Source organism: Sander vitreus, chromosome 1 (assembly GCF_031162955.1).
Source record: "Sander vitreus isolate 19-12246 chromosome 1, sanVit1, whole genome shotgun sequence".
Lineage (NCBI taxonomy): Eukaryota > Metazoa > Chordata > Actinopteri > Perciformes > Percidae > Sander > Sander vitreus.
This window is the reverse complement of record NC_135855.1, coordinates 9597042-9617061: the sequence shown is the minus strand read 5'-3', so window position 1 is coordinate 9617061 and position 20020 is coordinate 9597042.

Genomic DNA, 20020 nt, shown 5'->3' with positions numbered 1-20020 from the left:
AAAAGCATCAAAGTTACAGATGAAGCCTACAGCAGTAGCAGCGCAGAGGTTCATCAAGCAGCTTTGCAGGCTGAATAAGTGGTGGAATTTCTCACAACACTTCCTCAGTGTGGGAATGGGTCCAGATATGACACAAAATTGTCGTGATTGCTAAAAGACAGTGGGCACAACTGGAGCAAGATGTGCAAAACTCTAACCACAGTCTGCACAGCAGCAGTTCATATGCACCCAACTATAGTTTGTTTTTCATTGCTTGAACACAGTTTTAAAAAGTCTACACACTTATCTATGGCTTTAACCACAATCTGCACAACACTATGGATTTACAGCACTTTGTTCCAGTGCTAACACACTGCTGTCAAAACTGTTAACCACACATTCAAAACAGAATAGATTTCAGCCTGGTGCATTTCAAACAGTGCTGATTGCAATTTCAGCTGCAAGCCTATGCAGTTGTCTTGTTTCAGACATGTAAGTGAACACACACACACATACACACACACACACACACACACACACACACACACACACACACACACACACACACACACATATATATATATATATACACACATATATATATATATATATATTAGGACTGTCAGCATTAACGCGTTAATCGCGATGCGATTAAGGGTCAAGCATAATGCGTTAATTTTTCTTAATCGTATTAATCGCATGCCGCCATTTATTAATTTATTTTCACTTCACTCGGCTTTGCATCGTGCCTAACAGGCTACTATTTTGCCATACTTCCTCGTAACACATCCTGCAGGAATAGCAACGCGGATTTCAGTGCCTCATTCCGGTGCCACTGATATGCCTGCACTTCTCTCTGATGCTCTGAAAATGGACGTTACAGGAAACAGAAACATCGCTGCACATGACGCTAGTTAACACTATACTCGACAGCAGCTAACGTTAGCCTACCTAAAGTTTTTCTGTATTTCACTGTAGAGGATTCCGGGATGTCACAATCTGCAGCTGCTGTTGTTGGAAAAACACAGACGGTGCGTTCAATGAAACTGGTAATGTACAGCCTTATGGTGCATTCAAAGTTGTTGTTAAATTCAAATGTGTGACTAGATTAAATATATAATAAACAAATACAAATCTTAAAATCAAGTTCATAAAGTCACTTTCTTTGCATTCATTTGATTCCCAATCAAGATACACTGGTAAGAACGGCTTTCCATTGTTAATATGTACTTAAAAACAGTTCTGAAATGCAAAATAATAGAATTTTAATCATGTGATAAAATATGCGATTAATTGCGATTAACTATAGAAATTCAACGATTAATCGCGATTAAGAAAATGTAATCGTTTGACAGCCCTAATATATATATATATATATATGGAAAGTGAAAGCAACAGTGGTTACAGTGGTAATCAAGCACTCAGGGCTGTAAAACCCAAACTGGAACAGTGGCTCCAGCAAATTCCAGGAACAACATCTGAGAAGCTAAGATACTATGTAGAACCCTCAGGCTCCCAGGACCCAAGCTTTAAGGAAGAGGAAAGTACCAACCAGGATGGGGAGAGTGGGGATTTATATATATATATATATATATATATATATATGGAAAGCTCAGAAAGGGAAAACTCAAAAAGACATTCTGGAAACAGACCAAGATAGACAGGTTGGTGGAGGGAGAAGAGTGGCAGGGAGAGTGCTGGTGCGTGGAGGAAGATCTAGAAGAAGACAGAGAGCTGTAATTTCCGATAAAATAAGGGCTACACTTATAGACCATGTTGTGAATCATGGTCTCTCATTTAGAGAGGCAGAGTTGAGGGTGCAACCCAATCTGCAAAGATCTACAGTTGCATCTTTAATGAAAATGCTATTGTTGTCATGGTTGTTGTCAACAATGCAATAAAACTGCAGGAGATTCAAGATAGACTGCTGGTTGATAATGATATATTATATAATTTAATTCTGTCTGCAGCTAGCTAGCAGCTAGCCACCAGCCCGCTGTGACCATAGGTTGTTACCTGGGTCCCTGGCAAGGGGGTAAGCTTCTCCTCGGAACGCATAGATCCTATGGTGCCATTTTGATGCTAACAAGCACTCACCCCCCGTTAGGATCCCATTGACTGCCATTCATTTTGACGTCACTTTGACAGCAAATAACTTTACATCTGAAGCGTTTAAAGACTTTATTTGTCCATTGTTTATTTCTAAAGAAACACGACAATGTATAAAAGGCTCCATTACCTTGTATCACACGTTATGGCTCCGTAGTAGACGTTTTTGTAAAAATAGGCTAACGATTATGTCATAACCACGGGACTTACTGTCACATAGTAAAGGAATTACCATATAGTACAGGAGAAGCTCACAGGCAGTTTCGACTTACATTAGCTGTTTAAGTTTAATTACTAATGTTAACTAGCATTTTAGTTAGCAATAATTAGCCTGTGCCTATGTTATCTCCTTACGCTCTCCGTCTCTGCAAGATTGGGAATGATTGAGATTTCTCTTGGCACAGCTACCAGAAGACTTTCAACAACTTTACAACTTTCATACAGGTTGCTCACGTCACATTTACGTCGTCTCTCTCAGTTGGAGGCTGCGCAGTAACGCTCAGCGCTCACCGGAAAAGTGCTTCTAATATCCTTCACTGGTCTCCGTCCAGAGCAACGGGATATGTTGGTCCATTCTATATACAGTCTATGGTCCCTGCTGCTGACTGACTCTGGTCCGTCTGCAGAGCTGGCGGTACCCGCACAAGCTAAGCTGGGAATCAGACGAATCTGCCGTGCTCATATTTTATTCATATTTCCTTTTGCGGATAGTGATATGCTGTGATGCAGTGATGCCAAGCAGGCTTGCTAGTTGATTTTAGTCTGAGTCTGTGAGATACCAAACTTCCTTTGAATATAACGTGCAAATAAACAGAGACGGAAATAACTGTGTACATATAAAATAAAAGTCCGCTGAAATAAATAAAAGTAAAACATATGTATTTAGGCTATTGAACTATAATGACTAATGCATATTTTTATATGTATTGCCTCATTATGTATTTCATGATGTATTTCATAGCCGAATTTATGTATATTTATGTAAAGAGGTGCAGAAAACGGAATATCAGTCGCTCAGGAAGTTAGGCTACAAGTTTCCCTCAACTGCAGCTTGGGCTATAGCAAAACTGGTAGGCTAAACTGGTGCTATTGCCATGGAAATGCAACATCCGGTCTCAGAATATGAAAAGACTGGCATTTTTAAATTTCTGTTTTCTAGTGATTTTATATATATATATTTTTTTTTAATACCCGTTTTATGAAAGGAAAATTGAAGCACCAAAAGATACACTGACCCTTTGCTTGCCTTTCGAGAGAAACAGTGAATGGGTAAAAAAGCAAAGATACCAATATATCCAAGTATGATGTATGAGGTTACATACATCTATAAAATGTGAAAACCACTAACTTTACTACAGTAAACTGTGCACTTACTGTTTTTCACAGCGTAAAGGAGGTGGAAGCAATGGAAACACCACATTCATTTGTATTTATGGAATGTTATAGGTCAGAAGGCCACTGTGGAGGTTCCAGGCCAAAGGGGGGGGGAAAATATCACCATTTGTGCTGCAACAAACCAATCATTGGCCCATACAACACAGAAAGACTTTACGCTCAGCTAGTGCCAGCAGGTGGAACCAGTAAAAAAACAACAACATTTTTGTGATTGTCTGCGATAATGTTGCTTTCTCTCTGCAGCTGTCACAGAGTGGATTGCAGCACATCGCAGATTTATGGTGTTGTATCTGCCTCCATATTCCCCCTTCCTCAACCCAATAGAGGAGTTTTTCTCTGCCTGTAGGTGAAATGTGTACATGACTACATGACCAAATTTCTCTTTTGGAAGCTATGAGTGCCGGATGTCGGGACACGAGTCCAGAGGACTGCCAGGGATGGATAAGGCACTCCAGAAGGTTCTTCCCCAGGTGCATGGCAAGAGAGGACATCCAACGTAATGTTCAGTGACTTCAGTTTAGCAATCGAAAAAAAGCTGTAATAGATTGTTTCAGTTTAAAGGTCCTATTACATGCTGCTTTTTGGATGCTTTTATATAGGCCTTAGTGGTCCCCTAATACTGTATCTTCAGCCTTGGTGCAGCATTACAGCCACTAGAGCCAGTCCCACAATGAGCTTTCCTTAGGATGTGCCATTTCTGTGTTTGTAGCTTTAAATGCTATTGAGGAGGAGAGAGGGGGGGCAAGGCGGAGGGTGGGGGTGTGGCCTTGACCAACTGCCATGCTTCGCTCGTTTGCAAGCCATGATGTCTCTCTATTTCTCATGGGCGGGCCAAATTCTCTGGGCGGGCAAAGCAGGGAAAGGGGGGGGGGGTAACCTTTCAACTTATGACATCATAAAGGGAAGATTCCAGATTGGCCCATCTGAGCTTTCATTTTCTCAAAGGCAGAGCAGGATACCCAGGGCTTGGTTTACACCTATAGCCATTTCTAGCCACTGGGGGGCCATAGGCAGGCTGGGGGAACTCATATTAATGTTAAAAATCCTCATAAAGTGAAATTTTCATGCCATGGGACCTTTAATATCATTAACACCTACATGGACAATGACTATGTGAGCAGACAGACGGTGCTCTATAAGAGCAGGGATATGTTCCATAACATCCAGAACTGTAGACCCCAAGAAACAATATGTAATGCCCTTAGGAATTTCCATAAACCTCACAACTAAATTCATCAGACAATTAAAAAATTACTCACTATTCTGACAGCAGCCATTACAGATAGCTGTCCGTAGCCGAAGTGGCGAGTGGTGGTGTTTGGACTTAGCGTCAACATTCGCTGCAGGTGCCGGTAGATGAGAATTCACAGCCCTGGGCAAGGAGGTTGAGGCTGGGTTGGATAGCAGTGACTGGTATTACAGTTAAGTTATTATAATTCATGAGGAGAACATGAGTGTGAGAACCAAATTTTATCCTGTAGTTGTCAAGACATTTCATTTGAAGTCGACATTGCCCACCTGATGGTGGCGCTCAGTGAAAGGTCTGGGGATCACCAAAGTCAGTAGGCTTCCTCCTCCATGAACGTTTGTGAAAAAATCACCAATTAATTCAACAGTGTTCGAGATATGTTAGTCTGGACCAAAGTGGTGGACAGATCATCTGGCAATACCAACCCTGGAATCACAGTGCAAGCTTTAAACCTCTGAAGTCTGAGGGTATTTTCAGACATACAGATGATTTTGTCATGCGCTGATATTGTTATCTAAGCTGTATTTATAAAGTACCATGACTTGATTTTCTATTCAGCACAAGTTCAGCTACAATAAAATCTAAGTACGTTTGTAGAATGTATTTCATGATTGTATTTTTTTTAAATAACTGGTAAATAGTTGTAAAAAGTAGTTACCTGAGATCCTCTTTCTTTGGACATTAATCTGATTGACTCTTTTAGTCTTACACAGTCAGTAAAAATGAGTAGTAAAAAACATTCCCTAATGTGATGTAATGTGTTTTGGACACTTGAGGTGATTGTGTGAAGTCTTAGTTATGTAACAAGCAGAAACAATTACATCTGCTCCATTGTTTTATACAATTAATTTGCAATTTAAAAAAAGTATGCCTGTTATTTTTTGTGACCAACAGTTGGCAATGGGAGTGGTAATGGATCTTGCAGGCGCACATATATTGAGAGGGTTATGCATCGACGCAGAGGTCCAGGGTTCTAATCCAACCTGTGATGATTTCTTGCATGCCTTCCCCCTCTCTTTCCCCTTTCTCACCTATCTGTCCAGTCAAAAAAGAAAGTCAGAAAAAGCCAAAAAAAATAATCTTTAAAAAAAAAGAGAGACTGCATGCAGACGGAGCAGATTGAAATATCGCCTTCTACATGTTTATGCCTGCTGGACAGGTTGGTATTAAGTACTGGCAGTATAACATTAGTTGTCATCTGCCCACTTGTGTGGAGCGCAGACATCTCTGTCCAGAATGCCGTCCATCTTCCAAAATGCAACTTTGTATCCAAATGAATTATGCTGCATGGCATTAAACTAATGGGCATGTGAAAAGAGATGCAAATACGGGGGGCCAGGTTTGCACTCTCCCTATGGAATGTTACCTGCTATGTTTTGTGAAAAGTTTTGTTTTATCTAATTCACATCATTTTAAGAAATAACATTATTTGTCAGTGGACACATTGGAAAGTGTAACATATAAGGATTCTGTCAATATTTTCATTAAAAAACATGTGAAGCTATTAATCTAAATACATGTGTATTTTTATCCTGTTGACGCCGGCAGAGCGCTCGATTCCAGAGGGTTAATTCCAGGTATCAGTACCTTCAGCTTCATCATGCATTTCATGGGTGGGAATCCGGTAATAGCTTCCCTCCAGGTAAAGCTTCTCATTAGCATGTAAAAAGAAACGTCTGGTGACATCATGTGTCATAGGTACATGTCCTGCAGTCCTCCACATGTTTTATACAGTCTATGTCCACAGGTCAACAGTAGAGTTAGCAGTGGTAAGGACTGCAGTTCAGAGTGGGGTGGGCAAGGAGAATTTCAGGACAAATTCACGTAAAAAAGATTTAGTTTTTTAAATGACATAACCTGCAAACAGGGCTGAAAACATAACCTCATACAGTACTTAACAGCTTTTCTTCACCAACTTCTCAAGCTCTCGAGGGAAGCTTAGATGTTATCAAAGACATTACCATCATCCAGATGTATTAAGACGTACAGACACCGCTCCTGCCTTTTTCCACAGTTTAGACACATTTTTAAATCTGTTACAACCATCACAATAAAAAACTATGTAATACGTGAATCTCTGCCTTGTCACTAACTACATTATGGCGTTAATACAATAATGGGAAAAAAGGGAAGAAGGGAAGCAAGGTTCATTGTGGCACAAGATCAGAAGTGTTTGATGGTCAAACAGTGTCATGTTAAGTTACAGGCCCTCCCTGCTGCTTCACTAATTGAAACCCTGCAAACCACCCTGACTGCAGTCTGAACCGTCCCACTGTGCACTTGGTGGCGAGAGCAGACCTCTGGGATAAGACCTCATAAGCCCAGCCCATCACTACACAGAGCCTCTTATTTTCCATTTAATCAATACTCTTTCACACAGAAATGTCAGCTGTTTATCTGTGTCTTTGTCTGTCACTTGGATATAATTAGGCCTGTAACAATTCCAAATTAATTGTCTCTGAAATAATTGTGATTAACAATATAATTGTCTCTTTTAGTGAAATAATACATTTTTATTTATTTATAACTTTTTCAAATAAATTAAAGTTTAAATGAATCCCAGGATACATCTTTTGTTATATATCACTGTTATGTGACCCAGATACGCAGGTTCACAGCCTACAAAGTAAACCATGCCTCTTTATTATCATAAAACATTTATTATAATTTTTTGCTTAAATGAACAAAAAATTGAAAAAAGAACATTTATTCCCATCAATGAAAAACAAAGCATTAATCATAAACAAAAAAACGAGCTTGTTTAATTTCTCTGGCTTTAAACAGCTACAGCCCAGGATGTTTGGAGTTGCTTTGGCAACAAGTGACAGCTGCTGCTAGCATAGCTTTAGCTAAACAGTCCGACCAATAATCACTTATAAAATTACAATTTGGTACATCTAAACAAAATCAACAATAAACCATCAACAGTCATACCCCTTAGGACCTTAGCAATAGTTAGCAAACAAGTTGTTCTGTACAGATTAGAAAAGTAAAAGCATAAATCCCTGTGGAACTACGTTAGTATAATGCTAATGAATGACAAAGCCCCATAGTATATTAAACACCACAGATTACCACACTAATTACATTACTTAAACACATGTAAAGGTACTTCTGTGGATTTTTAACGTTCTAAAGCCAACTGGACTAGTTGTGCGAGAGAAAACTCAGATTAGACAGATAGTCTAGCTAGATGTCTCAATTTACCATGCAGAGATCTGTGGAGCAGTTAACCATAGTCATCATAAATCAAAGAAAGCGGAAGAAAACGGAAATCTGCGAAAATTCATGCATCCGGCGGAATTTCATGTGGCACCGGAGCTATCCCGGAAGTGGAACGTTAAGGATATAGACTACGATAGATGCCACTCTATCATGGACTCCTCAAAGAATTTATCTGAAAGAAAGTACAGCAGTGCATTTATTTTCTTCATAGACTCAGATCTTTTGGAGCCAGTAGCCAGATTATTTTTTGTTCCTGAAATCAGTGATTCAGTGTCATGGTGTACTGCAGTACAAGTGAAACTTAAAACTTAACTATATAATCAATGATATAAAGTAAAAAAGCAATTACAAGAAACTGGCTCAAGATTGAACCCCCGACTATTAAAATAATGTTTAGAAATGATGAAATGATGAAAAATTATTTACCAGCTAAGAGTAAGTGAATGTTTTCATTCAAAAATGGAAGAAATGGATGATTTATGGCAGTGGAAATAGTTTATGAATGTAGATTTGTACAAAGATTATTGGCCAACCTGTTGCATTTTTAAAACAGAGGATACCCACTCCAAGAGGCGATTCAGAGTCCTTCCATTTAAACGCACCAGGCTATCATGTCTCTTAACCCAAATCGCTGTGTGGTATGTACTGTTTGATGTGTTCTTGTTTGATGTGGCGTGTCTTTGTATGTGTACAGCTGCCTTATGTGTAACTGGTATGTTCAACCTGTGTGTACATTTCCTGAATGGAACAGCCTAAGGTGCAAAATGAATTTTAGTGTAAACTGACAATAAAGTTGTATCATATCGAACTTATGTCACTTTTTGTGTGTGCAACCAAATGTGACACCATGATTGCTTCTGAGCTGAAGAGTGCACTATTATCCCCATTAGCATGTCTTGCCTTTTTACGACAGCCTGAAAACTCTTTTGCCTTTAAACGATATTTCATACAAACTACTTTGTTTCAATCACACTCTGTCCTTAAGACACATCAATAACAAATAAACAATGTTTCCAGTTTGCAACCTTATCAGCTACTTCTCTATATTCAAAGTGAGGGAGCATACATATATGGGTTTTTTACATGTCAATAGTTAGTAGCTCATGAATGTGAAAATAAATCTGATGTTCACTATGTATATTCACCACTTCAAACCAAGATCAGACATACTGTAGATGATGCCATTCAATTGATTAAGTAATCAATTAGTCAATCAACACCAATTTGGTTGTTTACGGAAAAACTCAAAGTAGAAGTGATTCTGAAAAAAAGATTTAATTTCACAAAAGGGTGCATACATACAGAATGGTTTGTTGTGATAATTATGTTATTAGATATTCTATTTGTAGGCTCAAGAATACGTTTTTGTAGTCTAAGTACTGTCAAAGAAACTTTACTTACTTTAAATGTACTTACGTTAAACTTAAACTTACTTTAAGTGAGAAAAAACTGACAAGGTGCAAATGTAAATATAGCTAGAGATCTTTATATTAACACAAATGTAGAAATAGATATTAGATAGATATCAAAGATATTGGTAGCTATCATTACTGTATCAGACAGTATATTGGTGGCACCCAAAAAAACAAACGAACACATCCTTTCAAATCAGTTTCAAAGAGGCAGAATGTTTTCTCTAAAGGAAAAAGGAGTCAGATGTGGTCTAAAATGGAACAGGAAACTGTCAAGAAGGACATGAACGTCCACACAAAGCACTGTCATGCACACACAAACACATAGACACATAAGCATGAAAAACACACAAACACACTCTTTTGCACACAGAGCACAACCAGTATGGAAGTATTTTGACGACAAACGATTTCAGAGAGCACAAAACAAATTTGAGCGTGAACTTTGAGAGTGCACGGATTTGAGAGAGCAGAATTAGATTTGTGCATGAGGGAGGACAGAATCATGAGCATAACAGATTACATAACAGGCAAGAGGAATGGTGTAACTACACAACGCATTCTCATGAACGGGTCCGTATGATATCGTATGGGAAATGTATGCACACCAAAACGTATGATATCCTACGAAATCAGAAGACCGCCCGATGGTCACGTGACGCAGAGTGGTCACGTGACTCTGGGTGGTCAGTGACACCGGGTGGTCACGTGACGCCGGCTAGCTACGCGCTCCATGACGACGAGCGGCAGTTGCTAGTTGTTTAAGCCGCTACAGAGCTTCGTTACAGGTGGCGCCGGCTACAGACCTCCGTTGTATCAGCGGTAGTTGGTTGTTCAGTTACCCGAAAATAGGTGACTTTGTGTTTCATAAGAACAGGCTGAACTACATTTTAGCCAGCAACAGGGATTATCACACTTGTAAGTGCATGAGGGCTCTCCCGCAGACATTTTGAGCCATTTATGCATCCTTTTTCATAAGTCTGCATCTCTGCAGACTTGGCCTGAGGGAATGAACCACAATTCATAGTGTTGTGATGTTAAAACACAGTGTTACCAGGGGTAGATACCTTAAGTGCTTTGGCCATGAAGAAAGTTATAAAACATGAAGTACATAAAGTAAAAAGTCCAAACCCACAGTTATACGCAACATGTTTTAGCGCCATCAAGGTAAAGTGATATGTCGCTGCAAAGTGCTATCCCATTCTTAATTATACCATTTTGAGCCACCAGATTTGAACGTCTTCCAGGCTCTTGCCTAACAGAGTGGGCGAAAGATAATTGTCAAATAATCTTAATCTAAAATCTATTTACTCGTTTTGTCAAAACAGCATCATCAACCAAAATTAAAAAGAAATGGTTGATGAATAAACTAGGTGTGAAATATAGCCTATGCTATTCCTCTGATTTGAATGTGTTTTTATGAACCATCTTAAATCATTGTTCATGTAGTGTTTCTGTATAAATTTAATATGCCAGGATGAACATGTCAGTCCTCCTTGTTTATCTTTTTTTTATTTTTTTTTAACACTTTTGGACTTCCCTCTGGTAACCCTTTTGTTTCAACGCAACAACGCTATGAAATGCAGACTTATGGAAAGTGTGCATGAATAGCTCAAAATGTCTATGAGAGAGCCTTATATTTTTGAGTGTATCTATATCACGGGGCGGATACACAAATTACTAACTATTAACTACAGTTAACATTGCGAGATGGGGCGTTTGTGCTGCATTTATATGGTGTTGGAATAATTGCAAAAATTAGTTCTCGACTGGGAAAAGCTGCACTGATTTAACATTGTGAGATAAGGCATGGCCCTTTTCCACAATGTTAATGTTATTAATGTCTCTCAAGGTTATTCTGTGAACTCTAATAGAGCATACTATAACAAAAATAGGTTTCAAGATTAGTAATGTTGTTCACCCTAAATTTCTACCCTACCTATGTTGTGTAACGTGTAACAAATAGTAACATCAGGCAATTTTTGCATATTTTTAGGTGGCAGGAGTGCAAATGAAAATCATCCTTAACATTTCTAACAAATTATGTAAATCACATGTTGTCCTTTATAGTCATATGGTCGCCAATCGCCCTTACAGAGCATTAAAAATCTTCAAAAGCCTTTGAAAAAGACATGTCTTGTTGCAGCTTGCTAGTCAAAGTGGTTGGCAAGCAAACCTTTTGTGATCTCAAGTGCTCAGAAGCCAAAACAGCTGGATAAAACAGAGTGAGCAGACTCAGAAACGCACATGAGTGATTGGGATTGCACGCTGATATCTAACTCTGCTCTGATGTACCCTGTGTGCTCTTAAATGTTGACTTGCAGATTTTGTTTTGTGCTTGCTTTTGTTGTCAATGTACTACCATACACTCGTTATGTTGCAGACTTTAGAAACACATTTTAATAGAGAAGGAACAACCACATCACAGACACACACACACACACACACACACACACACACACACACACACACACACACACACACACACACACACACACAAAGCCAGGATAATACAGAGGGATTAGCAGTGTACAAGCTGAGTGAATACCTTGATGCTGGTTCCTTATCAACTTAGATCAACTGGAGATCAAATGGAGATCTTTAGATTCATGTTAACTCCCAGAGTTGTAATTAAAGCTTTATTCACACACTTAACTAAAGCGTTGTTAAACACTAAATAAAGGGGGGGGTATTTCAAGGAAGATTGGATTTGCAGTTTCATCAACATTTGTTGGAAGCAGAAATTATCTAGTTGGTTAAGTTAAACCTCGATAGACAGCGAGAGCCAGGGCTGTGGATATGTAATATTAAATCTGGCCATGGTTAGTTAGCGGACATGACATCCTTTCCATGTCAAGCTAGCCATAATAGCTTGTAGCTTTAGATATGTAGGGTAGCCAATTGAACCTGGGCGCGCCCAGAGTTCTTGTCCCGCGTGTCACTTTTTCCTAAACCCAACTGTCACATTCTTCATTTCCTAAACCCAATTGTCCCATTCTTGTCCCGTTCTTCTTTTCCTAAACCCAACTGTCCCGTTCTTGTCCCACGTGCCACGTAAACATACCTTTTATAAGCCCACCCACCATCTTTTCCTAAATCTAACTGCGTCAAAAGTGACGCCAATAGTCCCGACCAAGCGCGTTTAGATAAAGCGCATTTAGATATATCACCCTACACATTTTGATTACTTTTTATTGAGCAAAACTCCTTTTCACACACGAGTAGGATGTGGGTCTACTCCAGTGTGACCGCCTTTAACCCATACAGCTGTCACTCTGGTTGTCACAGGTCAGACAAATCTCCAGTCTGCAGTGTAGCACTGATAAACCAGAGAACTGCCATTGAATTACTTCAAATAATTACCTGAGATGGGAGAAGCAAGCAACAACCACCACAGCTAAGTGTGATAGGGCAAGACACCTGTGGTCAAAACAAATGTGTTGACACCTCTTTTCAACCTAAATTTCTCCCAAACAGAACTTAACAAAATCAGAACATGACATATAAATATTGTAAAGCATTACCAGTAATGTGTTTCAGTAATGTCATACTTCTTTCTGTCATGTGTAACTAGTGGTGCTGTATGGTAATCAGCACAGTGCACCAGGAAAGGCACTGCCAAAACTTCCAAAGAGGAAGAAAAGAGCATTCTGTTTTTGACTGGAGCCGCTGAACATCTTTACCACCACAGCAAAGAAAACAAAACATTCCGCACGCGATCAACACAGACAGCCGATTCCCCTTTTTTCCCTGCCATTCAATGTTTTAGTTTAGCTTTAATATGCCAGCCGGCATTCATAAAACACCTTTGCAAATGGAGCTCTATGCAGCTCAACATGTGTACTTGAAAGCCATCTTATACACTAACGCCTGCGTGCGTCTGATTACACCGCTGAAATGTAAAGAAACAAGTAGCTTTTTATTTTTTATATATTAAATCAATCTTTTCCCACTGTATCAAATGCAAAAGTTCAAACAAACATATGTAGAACATGATATCAGTTCATTACAATACATCAGAGAACATGACTGCCACCATTATACTACCATTCCTAAACAGCGCTGCAGAGGAAGGTCTGGCTAGTCCACACAGCATTCTGGGATGGAAGAAAAACGTGCTGTGGTTTATTGGCATTTCTTTAAACCAATCACAATCATCTTGGGAACATTACATACATTACATTTAAAGGTTTGTGCTAGTTGTGCAACAGAAAACTCGGATTGGACAGATAGTCTAGCTAGCTGTCTGGATTTACCCTGCAGAGATCTGAGGAGCAGTTAACCATAGTCCTCATAAATCCACCGGAGTTTAAAATGCCAACACAAAGAAAGCGGAAGGTAACGGACATCCGGCCGAAAAGAGTGACATCGGGCGGAATTTCCTGCGGCACCGGAGCAATCCCGGAAGTGGAACGTCGTGGATATAAACTACTATAAAGGCAAATTGTTTAAATTACAAAGTAAAATAATCCAAATACATTATATGAAAAATGAATGGATGTCTTATAAAAGTGTGTTGTAAGAGTGTGTGAGAGGGGATTACAATTAGAATTATTTTTTTAAATGCTTCAAAAACAGGAGATCTTTGTGTAAATACGATTTTACCAGCAGAATCAAATGGTTTTTACAAGATATTCAATTTAACGGTATCTGTTAACATCTCAACGTCTCAAACATAGCTTGACCATGTAATGTGATATACTATCAACTCATTCAGAGAATCACAGGGGCAGCTGTAAGAGTGCAGCCACCATCAGATAATTACAGGCTTTTAAAAAGAAATGCGATTTTATTTTAGCAAATCTCCTAAAATAAACCTAATTTTAAGACAGGAATAAATGTTAGCATATGGTACATTTGAGGTTATTTTGGAGAATATATCAGTCTAGATATGTAGACCAGAAGGGGAGAATATGTTTACAATACATAAACGTATCAGCAGCAGTTGTTTAGCCGCAAATAGGTGACTTTGAGCCGGCTACAGGCAATGCCAGATGGCGGTCCTTTCAGGGCCGTAGTAGTGGAGTTTCGCCAGAAAAAGGGAGCGTCATACAGCGATGACAGTTCAATTTAGGATAAAGTTTGTGGTTTGGATTAAAACACTTCCGAGGAACGAACAAGCGCTCCTTGGTTGAAAGTAGGCCTATTCTGTTTTCGCAGCGAGGTGAACTCTGCTCTCCGTCTTGAAAGCGCTGTGTTTTATGTTGTGCTATTTCAGTTTGAGATAATTTTTCAGTGGATATTAAAGTTAAAAAATAAGTGTTTTGGCATGGTTCGCCGAGTGGCACTATCCATGATATCTGCTTTCAGATCACAAATCGCACTCTGGTGTAATGAGTAGTAAACTGTTTTCAATTAACTTGCCCAACACTACACACACAAAAAGTGATCTTGACACTGAGCGGTTTCACCATTTTAAAGAGTAATTAAACCCCCAAACCACTTCTTTTAGCTGAAAACCAATGGGTATTCAGAAGTGTTGTTGGTCGATTCAGGTCCAACTCTTGACATTTCAGTGCAAAGAATTTGAATTCTACATATTATGTTATAAATATGCATAGATGTTTCACATAGTGGCAGACGTTCCTCTGGCGGTCTGGCGAAAACACAAGTCTTCCAATTTATTTGGAATGGGGGTAATGTGTTTAGGTTGCAGCAGTAGGGGGGGCAAGGGGGGTGCTGGAAAAAACGCAGTGGCCTGCATCGAAAAGATGAGACGGATTCACCTTTTGGAGAAACGCTAGGTCACACTTCAGTGGCCAATCATGTAAGCATGGATCAGCCGTGTCAGTGTGGTTTGGGGCGTTGTGAGAGTCCTGTACAGGAAACAGGAAACAGGAAACATCACTGCCTCTATCACTGCCACATGAATGTTTTAAAACACCAAACACAAGCTCTGAACTGCCAGGGGTTTGTGGAACAACTGACTGTTTCCTGCAACACGCTCCAGCACAAAGCACAGTCCCTTCTCTATTTTTTCTCAATTTCTTTGTGAAATGAAGCTGCCTTCAAAATGTCGATTTCATAAAAACAAACTGACGCAAAACAATAATTGTTAAATATATAAAGTCTACTTGTGTCACATTGGGGGGTTAAATAACGCAACAGGACGTCATTAAAAATGGGCCGTTTCAGTGACACTCACACCGCTGCACAACCCTGCGGCAAATCACCGGAGCTACCAGATGCTATGTGAATGCAGCCTGAGGAAGCAAGTAGAAGAATGTGCTGTGAACATGCAGTCATTGTGAAAGTTTTAACAAATAGAAACCATGTGCGACTTTTGTTGCTTACGTTGACTTTAAGGGCGGCCTTATTGTGTGGTTGCTGTAGATTTGTTCAGAGTGGCAACTCCCACAAGCGTGACATGCGCACGTATGTACACAATAATTGTTGTGGACAGTGAGCTCATAGTCCCAGAGGTGACGGTTTAGTACAGAGACCATGCTGAGACCTTAAGATGTATGTAAGATGTGCACTGTAAGATAAGCTGAAACACAGAATGGACAAATCACACATATAGATTGTTTCCACCAATTTGCATGGATTTTTTGGGGTCTTTTTTCATTATGTGGCCCAGTGGATGAGCAGAGCATGAGTTTCACAGAGGGCTAAGGAAGAAAATGGCTGGAGGGGGAGGCCAAGATGATGGAACACACACATGCACACATTTGAAACTGATGTCAGCCTTCCGTGGCATTGTGAATAGCCTCAGGCCTTAAAAAGTCTTCCCCCTAATCACACACACACACACACACACACACACACACACACACACACACACACACACACACACACACACATGGCAGTTGAGGCTGTGTCTGGTCAGTAATCAGCCAGAGGAAGTAGTCAGGACGATCTGGTACACATAGCTGCTCTGTGAAAGCAATGATTGGCCCAGACACACAAACACACACACACACACACACACACACGCACACACACACACACACACACACACACACACACACACACACACACACATTTTTATATATATATATTAGGGCTGTCAGCGTTGACGCGTTAATCGTGATGCGATTAAGGGCCGACGCAATGCGATTAATTTTTTTAATCGCATTAATCGCATGCCGGCATTTATTAATTTATTTTACACTTCACTCGGCCTAACAGGCTACTATTTTGACCCTTTGCAGCACCGTTACTTATCATCAAGCTGCCACTTCCTCGTAACACATCCTGCTGCTGCAGGCTGCAGGCATGATGGAGAAAGACAGCAGCAATGAAATCTAGAATGGCGCTTTTTATTTTCCAAAACTCCCGGACGGCTCGTAGACAAGTCGAAAGCCATATGCACATTGTGTAAAGCCGAATTAAAATATCACCGTAGCATGTCAAGCTTGAGCTACCACCTACGGAGCTAAGCATAGTAGTACAGTTAACGTTGATGCTAGCCGCTAGCATGCTACCCACTCAGGCAAAGCACTATTTTGGAGAGTGCTACTTGCCGACCTGTGGATGAAATCAAATCCCAAAAAATTACTACAGCTCTTGCAAAACCGGTGGCAACTAACTGCAGACCTGTCAGCATCGTAGAGGACTCAGGTGTTAAAGACGTACTACGGTTGGCATGTTCTGACCTGTCTTGTTGCTGTCATGGGGGACAGTAGTTTTCACGGATACACAGCCTGTACGACACGGAGAAAGCAGCCTAACTGAAACAGCTGCAAAGTGCTGCAAACACTGTCTCATTAACCAGTGATCACTGGACGCCAGTGAGTAATCAAAATTATTTAGGAGTTACTAAACACTATATTGACTCTGGTAAGGATAGGGATTTTTAGTTTTTTAGTTAGGTACTTGGAGGAATTGTGCAATAATGACAGATTCACACATTTTTCTTTTGTTTACAGTAAATGAATAATTACAAATCTTAAAATCAAGTTCATAAAGCAACTTTCTTTGCATTCATTTGATTCCCAATCAAGATACACTGGTAAAAATTGCTTTCGATTGTTAATATGTACTTAAAACCTGTTCTGAAATGAAAAATAATAGAATTTTAATCATGTGATAAAATATGCGATTAATCGCGATCAACTATAGAAATTCAGCGATTAATCACGATTAAATTTTTTTTATCGTTTGACAGCCCTAATATATATATATATATATATATATATATATATATATATATATATATATATATATATATATATATACACACTTTATTTGATTCAAGTCAAATTTCATTAGGATTCAAATTTCCTGAATGATCCAACAGATTAAAACAGATTAGCACATTGTTATGAATTATACAATTCTAAGGGTACAGGAAACATCGCCTTTTCCAAATAAACATGCTTTCTATAGTTGCTGAGATTGAACAGTACTTTGCCAACTGTTTGGCCCCTGTTTTAGATAGCTACCCAATGCAAAGTCCACGGATCGCCAGCCTATGTACATGACCTAGACTACCAAACACTAGCACAATGAGCTTGCATTTGTACCCAAGGTTCTCAATGGTAGATAACAATGACAACAATTTAGAGTCTTAGAACAGAAAGAGTCCTCCATAAACAAGTCAAATGCACATGACACCTCAGAGTTTAACTGTTTTACACACACACACACACACACACACACACACACACACACACGCACGCACGCGCACGCACGCACGCACGCACACACACACACACACACACACACACACACACACACACACACACACACGCACTAATAGCATGGCAATGCCTTTGACCTGGTTCCCTGTATTAAAGCCTTTGATTTCCCGACTCCACTTATTGTTCTGGTCCCAACCATGTCAACCATTCATGTCCCACCCTACGCCTGCTTTACTCTCTCCCTTTTTCAGATACCTACACAGAGCAAGCGAGCTGGGGCCAAAGAGAGAGGGAGAGAGAGATGGAGAGCGTATGAATGGCATGCCAAATGGGGGAGGTGCATTGCATTGACACATAAAACCAGTATTCAGTTTTCAGATGTCTCATTGAAGGCTCTGTCCGCTTTGAAATTTTAAGTAGGTATCACAACAAAAGGGCCAACAAATGGCAGGAGCGATGCTGGAGGACTATTGCTGTAGCTAATGGAGAAGCTAGTGTGTGGTGCATGGGCAGGGAAGGAGGAGAGCTCCCTCCTCAGGGTCAGGTAAGGTTACCTGGGGAGGGAAACTCATGTATGCCCCTTCCTCCTGTTCCTGCCAGTAAACAGGAGAAATCACTGGACAGTTTTAGATTCCTATTCAGCATCTTCTTACCAGGTTTAGACCTTTATGTTTGTCTTGTTGTCCGACCCACACTAATATGGTGTGGAGTCCTCCCTGATCATAATGCTGCAAAAACAGGGTTTCTGCAGGTTTCACCGTGTCAAATTTAAGACTTTTTAAGACCATTATAAATTAAATTTAAGACCTGTATCACGACATTAAAAACAAAACAAAAAATGTCAGATGTCAGAGTCGGGAAACAATTCTCCTATTTCCTCATTCGCTTTATAGGACTGGTGTCTAGTCACCATGTGGAGGACCAAGAGTAGGGTTGGGTATTGTTTCGTTTTTATCCTAAAACGATACTTTTAAAATGGTGTTGGAGCACATCTTGTTTATAGCTAAGACCATATGGTCAAATAAAAATTATTTATTTAAAATGTAACACGTGTAACAAAACTTGTTTTACCAGTCAATTACAGTTACACAACAAAAAGAACCACTAGATGACAAAAAGGTATTTTATCAATAACAATATATGCACCACCAGCTTACCAACTGTAATTGAATGTACCATTACGTCCTATCTGTGTTCTTTCTCTTTTAACACTCACTTTACACCGTTTAGATTTCAAAGTATCCTTGAGCAAGACACTGAACCCAACGTTTATTTTTAAAGGATGTGTGGAGTGACATTAAGGACATTTTGAAACCATGCTCTACAGAGCTACAGCTTTGCAGCTTTAAGACTGTGATTCAAATGTGTCAATATAGTAAACAAAATGCAGATCAGGTGCTTTCACACCTCAAAGACATCACGACCCCCTCCTCGACCCCCTGAATTTTGCCTACAGAGCCAATAGGTCTGTAGACGATGCAGTCAACTTGTCCCTCCACTACATCCTCCAGCACCTGGACTCCGCAGGAACCTACGTCAGGATCCTGTTTGTGGATTTCAGCTCTGCCTTTAATACCATCATCCCGGCTCTGCTTCAAGAGAAGCTCTCCCAGCTAGGTGTGCCTGACTCCACCTGCAGGTGGATCACTGACTTCCTGTCTGACAGGAAGCAGCATGTGAAGCTGGGGAAACACGTCTTTCTCCTCTGCTCTTCTCCCTGTACACAACAGCTGCACCTCCAGTCATCAGTCCGTCAAGCTTCTGAAGTTCGCGGACGACACCTCCCTCATCTGACTCATCTCTGATGGTGACGAGTCCACCTACAGGTGGGAGGCTGACCACCTGGTGACCTGGTGTAATCAAAACAACCTAGAGCTCAACGCTCTAAAGACAGTGGAGATGGTTGTGGACTTCAGGAAGAACTCAGCCCCACCTGCCCCCATCACCCTCTGTGACTCCACAATTGACACTGTGGAGTCTTTCCACTTCCTGGGAACTATCATCTCCCAGGATCTCAAGTGAGAGCTGAATATCAGCTCCCTCATCAAGAAAGCACAACAGAGCAT